Below are 6,314 nucleotides of genomic sequence, written 5' to 3'. Positions count from 1 at the left end.
ATTTTCTACTCTTCCATCATTTTCACCATCTTGTGGCACACTTGATGAAGAAGGTGGATTGATCACTTGTACATCATCTTCATCATCATTAGGTTTGATGTCTCCAACTGGAATATTTTTCGTGGCCTCCCTCAATGGTTCATCACCTACATCATCAAGATTCTCATGTGCTCCTTGGGAGCCGTTAGATTCATCAAATTCCACATCATATGTTTCTTCAACCAAGCCAGTGACATGATTAAATACTCTATATGCTTTGGACTTTGATGAGTAACCAACAAGAAAACCAATATCACAACATCTTTGAAACTTCCCTAGGTGTTGCCGCTTCTTGTAGATGTAGCATTTGCAACCAAACATCCTAAAGAAGAAGATGTCCATCTTCTTCCCATTGAGCAACTCATAAGGTGTCTTGCTAAGAAACTTTTGAACGAATAGGCGGTTGGATGCATAGCATGCAGTGTTGATAGTTTCTACCCATAGAGCTTCGGGAGTGTTGTACTCATCAAGCATTGTTCTTGCTAGTGTGATCAATGTCTAGTTCTTTCTCTCAACTACACCATTTTGTTGAGGAGTATATGTTGCGGAGACCTCATGCTTGATCCCAACTTCATCACAATAGGCTTCTATGTTTGTGTTATCAAATTCTTTCCCATTGTCGCTTCTTATCTTCTTGAGCTTCACTTCAAACTCATTTTATGCTCTCTTGGCAAACTTCTTGAAGCATGATGCAACTTCGGATTTGTCATGAAGGAAGAATACCCATGTATATCTTGAATAGTCATCAACAATCACAAGACAATAAAGATTTCCTCCCAAACTCTTATATGTTGTTGGTCCAAATAAGTCCATGTGAAGGAGTTCTAGCACTCTTGTGGTTGACATGAAAGCTTTTGTTGGATGAGTATTTGCAACTTGCTTGCTAGCTTGACATGCACTACAATACTTATCCTTCTCAAACTTCACATCCTTCAACTCTCTCACCAAATCATTCTTCATTAGCTTCTTGAGTGAGCTCATCCCAACATGAGCAAGTCTTCTATGCCATAGACACCCAAGTGTTGTTTTGGTGAATAGGCAAGTCTTCAAATTAGCATCTTCGAAGGTGAAGTCCACTAGATATAGATTGTTGTATCAAAATCCTTTGAACATCACTTGATCATCATCCTTCTTAGATACAACAACTTCCTTCTCAGTAAACAAGCATTGGAAGCCAAGATCACATAATTGTCCAACGGATAGCAAGTTGAAGCTCAATGAATCAACATATAGCACATTTGAGATAGAATGATCATTTGATATTGCCACTTTGCCCAATCCTTTAACCTTGCCCTTTGAATTATCTCTAAATGTGATTCTTTCTTGTCCATCTACTTTTTCATCTAGTGAGGTGAACATACGAGGATCACCGGTCATATGTTGTGTGCAACCACTATCAATAATCCAATGACTTCCACCAGTCTTGTAGTTCACCTACACACAAGAGATTAAGCTTTAGGAACCCAAACTTGTTGAGGGCCCTTCACCTTCTCAACAAGTGACTTTGCTACCCAAATTTTCTTAGGCCTATTCTTGTTGGGAGGTCCTAAGAACATGACTTTCATCTTTCCACTAGAATCCTTTCTAAGCATGTAATGAGCATTGAAAGCAAAAGGTCTAGCATGCTTGGGCAAGGGTTGTGGTGGTGGAGTTTGACACTCATGGGCAAAGTGGCATTCTTGTCCACACTCAAAACATCTCTTTGGCTTTGGTTTTGACTTGTGCTGTTGTTGAGCTTGAGCCTTCTTCTCTTGGTTTTATAAGTACCCAATATCACTTCTATCCATCTTCATGACGGTGTTCATTAGTAGCTCACTTTGAAGATGCTTGCCTCTTGTGAATTTCTTCAATCCAATCTTAAGATGCTCTTTCTCCAATTTGAGCTTCTTGTTCTCTTCCTTGAGTGCATTATTGTTTTTCTCTTCCTTGAGTTTCTTGTTCTCTTCTTTGAGCTTCTCATTCTCAAGAATTAAGTCACCATCATGATCAAGAGTTTCTAGCACTATAGTGTTGGTGGTTTTGAGCTCTTCAAGATCTTTCTTTAGCTTTTCATTGTTATTCTTGAGCTTGACATACTCATCATAATTATCGGTCTCAACCACTTGCTTGCCCTTGCTACTAGAACTTTGCTCAATGCTCTCAATGATCAAATCATCACATGATGTAGCTATATCAATCTTAACAACATTGTTAGTAGCATCATGTGGCTCATTGGATAAATATTCTTGAGCAATGATAAGATTATCATGATTAATCTTAAGAGTAGTATATTCTTCTTTTAGCATGTTATGGCTAGTGATGAGCTCATTATGTATCCTCTCAAGTTTATCATGTTTTTCTTTAAGCTCTTTCTTAGAAGATTTGAGCTCCTTGAGTTTGGATGTTATAGCATCATTTGCTTCTCTAAGCTCAACACTAGCCTTTTCGGCTACATCACATTTAGCTAAAAAGGAATCATTCTTAGCTTCTAGCTTGTCATTCTTAGCTCTAGTCTTTCTAATGATCCTAGTATATTTGTTTAACAATTTGACAAGTTCATCATATGAAGGTGATTCAAATTCATCATCATCACTATCACTATCACAATCATCATTGTTAGCATGATCATCACTACTACTATCATCATCATTTGATACCTTTCGTTCACCCTTGGCCATAAGGCATAGGTGTGTAGAGGATGATAGCGGTGGTGTTGGATAAGATGATGAAGAGTCAATCATAATGGCGGCCACCTTCTCATTATCACTATCATCATCGGATGAGCAACTTGATGAATCAATGTCCGTGAGCCAATCACCGATGATGTAGGCCTTCCCATTCTTCTTCTTCTTGTGGAAGTCCTTCTTCTTGCCATCTTTATTCTTGTATGGCTTGTTTTTCTTCTTCTCATCTTCTTCTTCATTACTTGAGTCATCTTTCTTGCCCCTGTACTTGTTCTTGTACTTGTCTTTCTTGGGCTTTGTGCATTGGTGTGCTAGATGACCAAGTTCTCCATAATTGTAGCAATCCATCTCCAAGATTGGCTTCCTTCTAGAGCTAGTGAAGAACTTCTTTTTCTTCCCATCAAATCTGATGCCACTCTTGTTGAGCTTCTTTAGCATCTTGGCGGTTCTTCTCACCATGAGAGCAAGACTAGCATCATCAACTTTATCATCACTTGAGCTCCCATACTCAAGCCTTGCTTTGCCCTTCTCTTGGCTAGCTTTGAATGCTAAGTCTTTTTCTTTCTTTTTTGTAGAGGATGAGCCATCTTGAGGTGTGATGTGCATGTACATCTCATGAGCATTGATCTTTCCCAAGATTTGTGTCGGTGTAGCGGTGGAAAGATCACCTTGATAAAGCACGATCATAATATGCCCATATTTGTCAATGGGGAGGACACTCAAAATCTTTCTTACAACGTCGGATGGTTGCATTTGAGTAAGTCCAAGCCCATTGACTTCCTCTACAAGAATATTCAAATATGAGTATATTTTATTAGCACTCTCTTTGGGAAGCATCTCAAATGAATTTAGCTTTTTCATGATAAGATGATAGCGTTCCTGATGCTCGCTCTTTGTTCCCTCATGGAGCACACAAATATCTGACCATAGTGCATGGGTGTCTTTGTGGTTCCTCATCTGGTTAAACACATCTTTGCAAATGCCTCTAAAGATGGTGTTTCAAGCCTTTGTATTCTATTTCTCATAATTCACCTCATCACCTTGTAGGTGTATAGCATCCTGAGGTTTTTAGAAGCCTTGTGAGGCGGCTCTAAGTATTCCAACATCTAGAGCTTCTAAATACGCCTCCATGCAGATTTTCCAATAAGGAAAATCATCCTCCTCAAAGATAGGAGGAGGACCATCCCCGTGAGACATCTTTCTCTAGACGGTTAAGTCTAAAAACATGAGCACAAGGCTTTGATACCAATTGAAAGGATCAAGATGCCCAAGAGGGGGGTGAATTGGGCTAATTCTAAAATTCTTTGCAATAATTAAACTCTACGGTTAGCCCAATTAACCCCTTATGCCTAGAAAGTGTTTCTATTGATCTACCGCACAAAAGTTTAGCAACCTATGTTCCAATCCTACTCTAGCATGGTAATTCTATGAATGTAAATGACAAGAATTGAATTGCTCAAAGTAAATGCTCAAAGTAAAGAGAGAAGGAAGAACATGGCGATATTTTTCCGAGGTATCAGAGAGTCGCCACTCCCCACTAGTCCTCATTAGAGCCCCCGCGCAAGGGTTTAGCTCTCCATTGATCCGCGCAAGGATCAAGTGCTCTCTACAGGTTGATTCTTTGACACTCCGTTGTGGCGAATCACTCACAACCACTCACAACTCGAGTTGGGTCATCCACAAGCTCCATCGGATGATCACCAAACTCCCAATCACCACCAAGCCATCTAGGTGATGGCGATCACCAAGAGTAACAAGCACGAACTCTCACATGACCACAACAAGCCTAATAAGAAGGGTGGATGCACATTTTGCTACTCTTGCTTTCACTAATGAGGGCTCTCTTTGGGATTCTCAAATCTCAATCACCTCACTAGGACCTTGCTCTTCTTGGCACTCTCAAAGGTGTTTCTCAGCTGTTGGAATGAGTAAAAGTATCCCCTCACATGAATGGAGGAAGTATTTATACACCCGTGTTCAAAATGAACCGTTATGTGCCTCTGTGGGGTGACCGGACGCTCCGGTCAGTTCCCCCCGACTTCCAGTGTTTAAGTTGTGACCGGACGTTGGACAGCGTCCGGTCACGATTTTCCCTCTCTGGAACCTTATTGGAGTCGACCGGACGCTGACACCTAGCATTCGGTCACTCATCTCTTAGCGTCCAGTCGCACCAGACGATTTCACCTTGATCAAATGAACTGACCGGACTCTACGCTAGCGTCCGGTCACACCAGAACCAGCGTTCGGTCAGTATTTGACCCTCCATTCACTTCCAACTATCAATCATATGTGAATGAAGTTTGCTCCAATGGATCTAAGGGCTTTTTAGGAGCTACCTAGTGCTAGTTTTAGCAAGTGTGCACCACACCTAACCCACTAGACTCACCTAGGTCAAGCTACCCGTCCGTACCCCCCTTAATAGTATGGCCAAAGGAAAAACAAAGTCCTAAACTACTCTAAGTGTCTCTTCAACTCCAAACAACACTTAGAACTAGTCCATCCTTAACCTTGTCGTCCATCATTTGAAAACCAAAACGATTTCCATCGTAGGGGCATGACCACCATGATAGCCCAATCGATCTCCATTACCGTGACCTAACTTAATTGCCTCTGCAAAACACATGTTAGTCACAGTAATCATATATTGTCATTAATCACCAAAACCCAACTAGGGGCCTAGATGCTTTCATGGCTAAAGTGTTGTCCGCTACTGAAGGTCACTAGATGAGATTCTCTCTTTCTAAAGAAAGTGTTGGCTATCATCAGGTCAAAAGCTACCACGAAGTCCAGAACTTCCTCCCCCTCCTGATTCCTACTACCATATCCAAAACCTCCATGAACTGCCTCGAAACCTGCGCTTATAGTACCTACATGCCCATTAAGATCTCCTCCTATAAAAAGCTTCTCACTACTAGGTACAGCTCTAATCAGGCCATCTAAGTCTTTCTAGAACTGTGTCTTAGCAATCTCGTCTAGGCCTACTTGGGGGGCATACGCACTAATTATGTTCAAGACCATATCACCAACGACAAGCTTGACTAAGATAATCCTATCTCCCTGTCTTCTCACTCCCACCACACCATTCTTGATGCTCTTATCAATCAAAACTCTTACTTCATTTCTATTCACGACTGTCCCTGTGTACCAAAGCTTGAAACCTGTATTATCCACCTCCTTCGCCTTTTGACCCTTCCATTTAGTCTCTTGAATGCATAATATATTTACACGCCTCCTAGTCGTGGTATCAACTAATTCTCTTAACTTACCTAGAAGCGACCCTACATTCCAACTACCTAAATAGATCCTAGTTGGTTCGACTAGCTTCCTTACCCTTCGCACTTGTCGACTCAGATGTGAAGACCCTTGCTCATTTTTTACTACACCCGGGGGCCGATGTAGCACGCCACTAAGGAAGCGACGACCCGATCCTTGCTCACTTGACGCCATGTCCAGATCACGACACGGCGCGTCACCGAGGGGGTTCCGACCTGGCCCTTGCCCATTTAACACCATACCCAGGTTCCGATATGACGCGTTGCTAAGAGGGTTACGCCCCAATGATTTTCTTTCGGGTTTCATCTTCATTAGAATAGCTAGATTTAACGTTGGCTC

The sequence above is a fragment of the Miscanthus floridulus genome, chromosome 8 (genome assembly GCF_019320115.1).
Source record: "Miscanthus floridulus cultivar M001 chromosome 8, ASM1932011v1, whole genome shotgun sequence".
NCBI classification, from domain to species: domain Eukaryota; kingdom Viridiplantae; phylum Streptophyta; class Magnoliopsida; order Poales; family Poaceae; genus Miscanthus; species Miscanthus floridulus.
Note: the sequence above shows the minus strand (reverse complement) of the source record.